We start from the raw sequence: 11,239 nt of genomic DNA, 5'->3' as shown, positions 1-11,239 counted from the left end.
CAACAAGCTCTCTCATCAGTATTGGAGAATTACAGCGTTTTACGAGCAACTCAGGATCAACTGCTTGTTGACAATAATAGAAATGATGTAGCTGCAAAATTCAGATGTATACAATCAAACCTTGAAAAATGTTCAACTCTTTTTGGCTTGCTTTTGTCACAGACTGTATTTCAAGTAACAGACACTTTCAGGGGCCATGCAGGCCCTATCTATGGATGACATGACAGCCAGTCAGCTGGTAGACTCACTGAAAGCTCAGTTATATAAGCTGAAACCGGACTTTGGGGTATTTTGGAACAAAGCTGAAGACAAGGCTAAGTGCAGGGAAATACCTGTAAAAGCACCAAAACAACACTGCCTGTCAAAACGTTTGGATGAAACAGGAACTCAAGCCATTTCTAATAGTGTTGCTGACATTTTCTACAGGTATTACGGATGTATTGATGATCTCAATGGCGAACTGGAACATAGACTTGTCTACAAAGACCTACATGTTCTGGAAAATATAGAAAACGTATTGCTAAGTTTCGCTAATAACAAGAAAGTGGATACTGAAACTGAGCAACAGCAAAGTACAGTCAAGAAACTAAGAGACCACTTCCAGCAAGATTTTGTCTTTGTTAAACTTCCACAGCAACTAGCAATGCTAAGTAATGTTGTCAAGACTTACAATGCTCAATGCGGGGAAAACATAAAGCATGTCAGCAAGCTGACCACACTTGAAACCATATTCAACAGTTGTCCCTTTAGTAAAATACTGTTGCCAGATGTAAAGAAATTGCTGAAACTACATTTCAGTGTTCCAATGACTTCTTGCACAGCTGAACGTTCGTTTTCGGCTTTACGATGGCTGAAGACCTATCTAAGGCAGAGTATGCACCAGACAACTTTAAAAGCAGTGGCTTTGCTAAGCATACGCCAAGACAGAACCGACACTAAATACTGGAAGAATTATGGGCTTGTTCATATCCAAAAATGAGCGCAGAGAAGCCTACTTTTGCAGGGCAAAGTTTTAATTGTCATCAGCAGACCTCAAGCCATCACATGGTAAGAAAATGGTTTATTTATATGCAGGGTTATTATTTTGTTTATTGCCGTAAAATACTATATATCATTCAGTTTTGTCATAGTGTAGACGTATAATTTTTGTCTGACATGGATATGTGGTTTTAAATTTAGATATGGCATGTAGTTTGTATTTTATGAGTGTCCTTTTTATCCTATAATGCAATATTTATAATGGGTAACGGTATATCAGGATTTTTTTTTTTTTTGCCGGTGGTGTGTCACATGATCATTGTAAGCCTCAGCACCGGTAAAGTTAAAGCGGTTCCGGCGTATATTGTGCCAGTGCAAACCGGACTAGTATGGAATGAAAAAAAAAGAAACCCAATTTAAATGCGTCACTTGCAGTATGCAGTAGTTCCAACTAAGTATCTTAATTCTGTAGGTAGGCTTTTTTTATTTTTCACCATCCTGTGTGCATTGCACTTTGGGAGAATTAACAAACAAAAACCGTCCTTGGTCAAACAACATTTAAAAAAAGAAAACATGAAAAAAAATACTCAAAAGCTATTAACTGTCTTGTTTCCTGACAGCCTGTCTATCAGTACTTCTGTTCTGTACTGGCTTTTCTATGACCTGTAATGTTCAGCAGGAGGTGGTAGTGTTGCATTTTTTTTATTTAGGTTGCTAAAATCTATACTGAACATCAAAAAATTAACAATTGACATGAAGATGCTGCAAAATTATCGTCGATTTAGGGCAGGTGTTGTGACTCTTGGTCTCCCAATTTGTGGCCTGTCATTGACAGAGTGTGTCTGGTTGTACCGTCTCTTGTTTTTAAAACACCGCACTGCATCTAATCCACAGCACAACACAGGCAAGCTTGGTTGTGCGAGCGGGTCGTGCAACAACAACAGTGCAAATTTATTTATATTTCGCACTACTGCACGCATGGCAGCCGGCAGAATCACTCGACAGCGGGGGCCCAGTAAGGCCTAGCCCTGGCGGAGGAACTGTGTTCTCCCCAAGGAGTGTAGGCTTGAAAAGATACAGACAAACACACACACACTGCTTTAAATCAATACTGCACAGGCAGTTGCACACTTATGACACATAGGAAGAAAAGGCAGGCTGCCGAAGAAAGGAAAAAAGAGGCTTTATTTTAGCTTTCAGCATGAATGCAGGGAAACTGCAGTCGACTCGGAAAATCTCTTTTCCAATATGCTCAGTTTGTATACAGAGGTCTTATTGTCTTGAAAAGCAAAAAGAGAACATGGCTTCCATGGACTGACTGCTTAATCCCTCGGTAGGCGGGACCAAAGACGTCACCCCAGGAAGGGGCCAGCTCTAATATACAGAGCTCAGTGAATATCTACCAGTACAAAGGCATATCCCATAAGTAATGTTTTGGTGGCAGTATTTGAATTGAAGGGGAACCACTGCACTAGTTTATAGTGCCCTTGTGACAACTGGATCCTAGGTTTTTTTTTTTTGTTTTTTTTTGACTGCCAAAAAATACAGATTGTCTTTTTATCCCATATCCGGTAGGGTGTATACATGGATAGTGAATATATATATATATATATATATATATATATATATATATATATATATATATATACACACACACACACACACACATATATACAGTGCCGTGAAAAAGTATTTGCCCCCTGTCTGATTTTCTGCATTTTTGCACATTTTTCACATTGAATTTGGTCAGACCTTTTTGTGGGTTGTAGTAGTATAAAGAGGGAGTCTGAGAGAAAAAATGACACCAAAGTTTAGTGCTTCTTTCATTTGTTTGGTATGCAAGGTAGTCAAACATGCAAAAAGTTATTGCCCCCCCTAGTTAACTCAACCCAATTAAAGGGTTAGTTAGATTCAGCTGTTTAAATACGTTGGTTAACAATCAGGCTTGATTTGGGCCAACCCTGCCCAATATAAATCTGACTAACTTTGGCACTTACCATTAGAGTGAAGTTGTCAGCTCTGGGTCTCCATCAAACCACAGTCAGAGCCATATTGTCCAAATGGAGAAAGTTTGGGACAGTAGTGAATCTTCCCAGGAGTGGCCGTCCTGCCAAAATCTCTCCAAGAGCAAGGCGTAAAATTGTCCAGGAAGTCACAAAGAACCCTAGAACAACATCCAGGGATCTGCAGGCATCTCTTGTCTCGGTTAAGGTCAGTGTTCATTACTCCACCGTCAGAAAGACAGTGGGAAAAAATGTCTTTCATGGCAGAGTAGCAAGGTGGAAACCACTGCTCACTAAAGAGAACGTGAATACTCATCTCAAGTTTGCCAAAAAGCACCTGGATGATCCTCAAGTGTTCTGGAACAATGTTGTCCAACATGGGCCCTGTTATGTCTGGTGAAAACCAAACACTGCATTCCACAGTAAGAACCTCATACCAACGGTCAAGCATGGTGGTGGTAGTGTCATGATTTGGGGATCCTTTGCTGCATCAGGACCTGGACGACTTGTCGTCACTGAAGGAACCATGAATTCTACTCTGTATCAGAAAATTCTACAGGAGAATGTCAGGCCATCTGTCTGTGAGCTGAAGCTGAAGCGAAGCTAGGTCATGCAGCAAGACAATTGAGATGTTGTGTCAGGACATCAAACAAGCAGTTTATGCTCGAAAACCCACAAATGTCACTGAGTTGAAGCAGTTCTGCATGAAGGAGTGGGCCAAAATTCCTCCACAGTGCTGTGAGAGACTGATCACTAACTACAGGAAGCGTTTAGCTGCAGTTATTGCTGCTATAGGTGGCATAATCACTTATTAAGCATTGGGTGTTACATAACTTTCTTTAATAAATAAAATAAGTATCAAAATTTTGTGTTACTTGTTCAGTCAGGGTCCCTTTTATCTAATATTAGGTTTTGGTTGAAGATAACATTGTGTCAGAAATATGCAAAAATGCAGAAAATCAGACAGGGGGCAAATACTTTTTCACGGCACTGTGTGTGTGTGTATATATATATATACATACACACACACACACACTCGAAAACAAATAATTTTAGGAAAAATCTATAGCAAAAGTTTTGCTTTTGTGGATGAGGAAAAAGTTACATGTCTACAATTATTTATTTCAGCGTTTTTATTTTTTTTATTTATTTATTTATTTATTTATTTATTTATTTGCGAAACTCCAAAAATGCAAATTCTAAAGTATTCATACCCTTTGATGCTGTAATAGTATTGACTAAAAGATGCTAAAAATTTCAATATGATAACGCAGAACCTAATTCTAGAAAAGTCTACAAAATGCTGGATTGTAGGTGAACATTCTTAGAGAGTATAAAAGGGTTAGGCATAGGATGATTGCTGCCATTACTAATAAGTCAATATGAGTAAAGAGCTGTCTGAAGACCCTAAGGCAGAAAATTATTTATTGTCATAAAACTGGAGAAGGATACAAGATTTCCAGTAAAGGCGATTCGCGTGGAGTGGAGCATGTGCCCTACAGCCTGTAGATCACAGGTTCGAATCCAGGCTATGTCATTGCTGATCGTGACTGGGGGGTCCTAGGGGGTGGTGCACAATTGGCCGAGCGCTGCCAGGGTAGGGAGGCAGGGCAATCCAGGGTTAACCGCGCATCAGCGACCCCTGTGGCTGATAAGGCGCCTGTGGTTCTGCAGTGGAGCCTCCAGCACTATAGGTCTGGTGGTTTTCCTGTGGATCAGCAGTGCAAAACATTACGAATTGGCAGGAACGTGTTTTGGAGGATGCGTTTTTCAGCCTCCGTTTTCCGAGTCATGGGGGGAGGGGTTGCAGCAATGAACCGGGATAAAACTAATAATTGGGCATTCCAAATTGGGGAGAATACCGGGGTAAACACCATTGGCGATGACGAAACTAAAGAACAAGTAGAACAATTGTGAGAAAGTTTAATAACAATCTGAGATTGACTGCCAAAGATATTCAAAGTGAATTGAAGTTGAAATGGGGTTTCCATTTTAACCATAGGTCCAGTATAGCATGGTGAAGGTCTCAATGCCACTCTTAGGAATGCATCACAAGGACAGTTGCTTAAAGTTTGCAAAATGTCATTTGAATGATGGATATGAGTTCTGATCAAAGGTTTTGTGGAGTGATGAAACAAAAATCGAGCTATTTGGTCACGCTGATAGTCGTTACGTTTGAAGAAAGTCTGGTGAGGTGTACAAAGAAAAAAAAACACCATATCTACTGTCAAGCATGGAGGTGGTAATATCCTTCTATGGGACTGTTTTTCCTCTAATGGCACAGAAATTTTAGTTCTAATACATGGTAAAACAGATTCAATAGCATACCAAAAGATATTGGCCAATCATTTGAAACTGTCCACTACAAAACTTGGTTTAAAGCGCAACACAACAACGATCCAAAGCACACATCAAAATTTACTTCAGAATGATTAAGGAAGACTAAAATGAATGTTCTGGAATGCCCTCGTCAAAGTCCTGATCTAAATTGGATTCAGAATCTTTGGCTTGAGTTAAAGAAGGCTATGCACAAGAAAAGTCCTCGGAATTTGAATGAACTGGAACAATTTTGCATTGAAGAATGGTCATAAATCACTGAGAATCATGCCAAAAGCTCATTGACAAATATCCTAATCGTTTAAAAGAGGTTGCTAAAGGTGCCTCAACTAGCTATTAATTTAATTTTCCTTGTCAGGGTATGAATACTTTTGAATAAGCATTTTTGGGGTTTTGCAAAAAAAATGCTGAAATAAATTAAAAATAAATAAATTGAAATGTATGACATTGTTTCTACCTTGATTATGAAAACATGTATTGTTTAAGTCTGAAACAGGTTATCAAAAGTAGCCAGTTGTTGAACCCTCATTTATTTACATTCGGAAATGCAGGAAGGCCTACTGGCACTGTAACTCTATATGCAGGGCCTGTGGTCTGTAGACATGTCGGCTGTACTTTCCACGCTCTAATATGGGAAGTGCACCTGCAGATCCATGCAGGCTGCTATAATCTGTACAAAAAACAAGAGGACCAGCATGATGATAAAGTTATTGAGGCACTTTACTGCTTTTGCTTTTTATTTGGACTGAATCCATGTGTATAAAAGAAAAAAAAAGCATCTGTCTTTTGGCTTCTTGCTTTTTATTTAACTTTCTCTTCGTTCTTTTATACAGGATTCACTTTTAGTTCACAGTGAAAGGGTTCTAATCTTAAACAAAAAGCAGTCTCAAGAGTCTGTCATTTTACATATATATATATATATATATATATATATATATTCCATTTTCATACTTTTAAACGTATTGATTTATTAAAGATTCAAGTTACGATAGACTGCTTGTTTGACAGGTAACTAGTGTCCAGTAGAGGTAGACTTGAGGCTCCTGCCTTGTACATAAATTAATGCTCTGCGATGGCTTTGCTTTGTTTTTTTACTCTACTGTGAACACGTCGGTCACTGAGTCGGCTCACGTTTGCCACGTACACTTGTTGGCAACCCCCGATTGTCAGAGTCAAACAGGCAAAGACAACTGCAACAGGAAGTTGGGATTGTTACTCGGACAACAGTACCAAAATACCATGACACTATTTTCAGAAATATTATTTTTCATACATATTGTGATGACGGCTTGACATGGGTTCAGCGGGAGAAAGGGATTTCTTTGGCGCTGGAAAGGCCATTTATTGCTTTATTGGATTGGCACTTATAAGTTCCGTTGTTTTAACTCACAAATGATCTTAGCTCTTGCTGCTGTTGCTCTCTCCACACATTCCCCTTAACAGCACACAGGCTGCAGCTTATATAGAGTCATCAGGCGGGAAAGAGCGGACCTGGTTGGAACCAGGCTGCAGCAGCTACACAGACAGACAGATGCTCAACACAGCATGAAAGAGAACACAGCATACAACTATTTACAAGCAAATCCTGGCCCCCCAGTAGTTTAATGTAACACTAAAACATGCCATTCATTAATCCTGCGGGACCCGACGCTACACTACCCCCCCTGCAGCTCTCTCTTAGGCAGTGGCGGCTCTCGGGCAGTGGCTCTCTCAGGCGGCACAGGCTGCCACCGTACCTTAGTGCAGGCCTGAACTGGTGTAGACTCAGCGCCGTTGCTTGGCCGCTCGTCCAGCTCCCACACAAACATAGGGATCTCTAGAGAGGCAGTCTTTCAATGTTCGAGGCGTTATTCCAACAACTGGCAGACCAGCTCAAGGTACTCTGCCTCTCAGAGCCCGGGATAAGTATAGTAGGTCTTTGTCACGAGATTCCGCACAAAATCCTTGCAGGTCTGTCCACATTTTTTGAACTTGCTGTAGAACGCGCCTTCTCTCTGCATTCTCTTCCACCATTGCTCCCTCAGATTTCTCTTCCAATCTCCTTCTGTGGTCTCCATATCCCGCTTTCTTCTGACACTAGTGTGATGGCGGCTTGCCATGGGTTCAGCAGGAAGAAAGAGACACTGCAACAAGGAATTTCTTTGGCGCTGGAAAGGCCGTTTATTGCTGAATTGGATTGGCGCTTATAAGTGCCGTTGTTTTAGCATGCAAATGATCTTCGCTCTTGCTGCTGTCGCTCTCTTAGCACCCTCCTCCACACACTCCCCTTAACAGCACGCAGGCTGCAGCTTATATAGAATCATCAGGCAGGAAAGAGCACACCTGGTTGGAACCAGGATGCAGCAGCTACACAGACGCACAACACAGCATGAAAGTGAACACAGCATACAACTATTTACAAGTAAATCCCGCCACCCAGCAGTTCAATGTAACACCAAAACGTGCCATTCATCAATCCTATGGGACCCGACGCTACAATATCTACAAACATATCCTGTGATTGTATTTTGATATGTAAGAGGAAATGTTTGGTTTTGTGGGTCCCTCTAGCCAGATTTAAACCAATTATGACAGTCGGGTAAGAAAATAAAAGCTTTCCTTTATGGGGCGAACACAGTCCTTTGTTTAAAAGTAATGTGCTTTCAGACTTGGGGACAATTGGATAAAAGTGGTTTAGACTAGACTAAACTGCTAGAGTGGTCTTAGTTTTGTCACTCAGACTAGTCTAATAAATGTTAGCCAGTTGCATAAAAAGTTAGACTGACGTACTGTTAGCCTAAAATATTAGCCTCCTTAATATTAATCTTTGTTGCCATTATATAGCGAGCAGCAGGGAAACCTCCTCGTTGACTCATGGAGATACATCATTCAACTGATTGTGGAGAATTATTTCTCATGGATAATGCCTATATGATTATTCCATATAAACAATAATATTATTTGATAAATGTATTTTAAAAATAAATTTAATACCGTATGTAAAATATGTACAGTGCATATACTTATTTAAACAGTTTATACATAACAGAAATGTTAAAATATTTGAAGTACTGTTTACAAATATCATTACTATACACTGCAATAAAAGTATGAAACGTTTTCATTTATTAACAGATGACGTAAATAAAAGTGTTTTTCTAATTTAGTTTAATTACATTTAATTTTTTTAATATATTTTTGTGAGGCTTTCTAATTCCATACACAGTGTCTTCTTTTCTAATTCTAGTTTCTCTATCTCCAAATTAAGTTTATTTTCCAGGTTAAAATGTCTATACTGTTTGTTAAGTATCATTGCCAGTGAGGGTGACATTTTCCGATGTACTGCTCCTGTCCCTCTTCAGTCACTTCTGTAACTTGTTCTAATACAATAAGCCACGGTTTAAACGATAGAGTACTAAGGTGATTTAAATTCTGCAATCAGCTTTAAGCGAAACTTTAACACAACGAATTCGATATATATATATATATATATATATTATATATATATATATATATATAATATATATTGTATATATGTGGGCTTTAACCCTATTGTCTTTATGTTCTTACTACACTTGCATATTTATTATTCATTTTTTATGCAATGTGCAATCCAACTAAATTAATTTATGACAGCGAAGGCATGTGTGAATGAGTAACAAATCACCATACATTTTTTAAATGTTCCTCTTAAAAAAAAATTTTTTCTACCGTTTCTGCACCTATTTTGCAGACCGCTTGCTCTGTTGATTAACGTTATTTACATGCTCAGTAATTCTTCCCCGTGCTTGGTGTTTGTACTGTTTGTGCACTTGTTAGAAAATGTCCCTAACTGTGTTCATTTTTCAGCATTGTAGGCCTACTCCTCCTAAGACATTTTTTTCAGCTGTGGTAAACTATGTGCATCTTATTTTTTCTAACGTCGGTCCTCTATTTATATAGACTTAATGTAGTTCAGTTAGTTCTGTCAAACTGGGGAAAATGGTTTTAAAAATATGATTTGCCAAAGATATCCCATTTAACGAGAGTTGTTTTTTGTTTGGGTGCTTAAAAAAAAAGAAACTGCGCGTGCAACGGGAGCTGTAGTTGTATGTATAGCATAACAGTACAGTATTTTGACTATTTTTGTAAATAAGTTTAGAATTGATTTATTTTCGCATTTTTTTCTTTGTATTAATATAATAAAGGGCAATGATGAGAAAGTAGTAGAGATGTGACTGCAAAGGAAGATGCTGGGCAGTTTGGATACTAAAATGACTAATTAAATATAGGCTAGGTAATATTGTCAGTTTTAGTTTGTTTTATTCTCTGTTAATTAAATTATATTCAGAAGTTAATTTCAGAATAATTGAATCTTACTTTAAAGGCTAGTACCTGAAGAATCGTGGGGTAATTAAACGGTTTGCTTATTTATTCTGCCCCGCCATTCTGTGCACTGTCAGCCCTGGTTAAAGATGTAATGTACCCGATCCGAAGCAAGTGTAAAACTTGCCTGAATATTAAAGTAAAAAATATAAATATTTTAAAACTAGCAAGAAATGACTTGTTGCACTAGCAGCAGATACATTGTTGTTTTACATTATTGTTTTGCCCTCTAACACAATGGACCATATTCAGAAGCAAGCACAAAGGCAAAGACACAATTTAATAAGGTATAAAACAAGAAACAACTCTTGACTGGTCCTTCCTGCAACTAAGTTTATACTGTTGAAATTGTTTTATTCAGCAAAAAAATAAAGTCTTTGCCTTTGTTCAGAGGAAAGTCTTTGTTTATATAGCAAAACAGTGCTTTTGACATGGCAAGTATTTGGAACTGCTTTACTTGGGGAATAATTACCTTCTAAAGAACAGTACTTGCTTTTCTTTGTTTAACACTTTCCTTTAATAAACGACATATGTGAATTCTAGGTGTAGCACTGTGCAGAGACTTGCCTGTATTTGTATTTAATGCGTGCTCAGTAATACATATTGTACATTTTATGCTGAAACGTCTGCCCAGTTTTGTAGGTTTGCAATTACTGAAACCGTAAATTCACAACAGCAAGGTTTGCTTGGTTTCTTAGAGCTTCTTAATTGTAAAAAATAATAATAATAATAATAATAATAATAAAGCAAATAAATGTTTGCTTCTCTACACTCAGCAGTTAGTCCTTCAGTTTGCCCCCCTACTGTTTAACAAAGTTAGGAGCCTCTGATTGAGACACAAAATTCTTTGACCATTGCTTCTGACGTTGATTAAAACACTGAATTGTTGTACTGCTTTTAGGATGAAACACTCACCAATAGGTACTAAAACTGACTCATGTTAACGAATAAGAAAGGTTACTAGTCCAGAACTTATCTATGAAAGTATAATTTAGATTTTTGTTATTATATTTAAATAAACCGTTAATGCAAAAACTGTACTTTTTACAGTTGGTTTATTCGTTAACAACACAGAAAATGATGTCAAACAGAAAAACTGTATGAACCCTCTATTTACGCTGTCTGATTGAGTTATGCAGAGATTGTATATGATTTCTAAGGCTGAGGATTTATAAAATGAATATGTGAATTGGGCATAAATGTAAACAATTTAAGTAACATTTCAAAAACTATGTTTGTTAACTAGCCTTGTGTGATTTATCAGGTTGATCCATCTGGCAAAATGACAAGTTATAAGTGAAGTAATTCCTGAATTTCTTTTTTTACAAAGTCAAGTTCAAATTTGCTTCTGAAAGTGGTCAAAAATGGCTGAGAATGCATCAGAGTGCATGTACAGTCCCAGTGCTTCAAAATGGTCATTGGCCACTTTCACCCATGCATCAGGGGTGCCACAATGTTAATGATGTTAGTGTCTTTCAATAAAAACAGCCCAGCAGGACTGCAGAATGTCAGCAAAGAATTGAGAATTGCTGGTATCTACATCTCCACCCCCCCCCCCCCCCCCCCCCCCCCAAAAA

The sequence above is a fragment of the Polyodon spathula genome, chromosome 6, assembly GCF_017654505.1.
Source record: "Polyodon spathula isolate WHYD16114869_AA chromosome 6, ASM1765450v1, whole genome shotgun sequence".
Lineage (NCBI taxonomy): Eukaryota > Metazoa > Chordata > Actinopteri > Acipenseriformes > Polyodontidae > Polyodon > Polyodon spathula.
The sequence above is the reverse complement of the archived record's forward strand: the minus strand, read 5'-3'. Positions refer to the sequence as shown.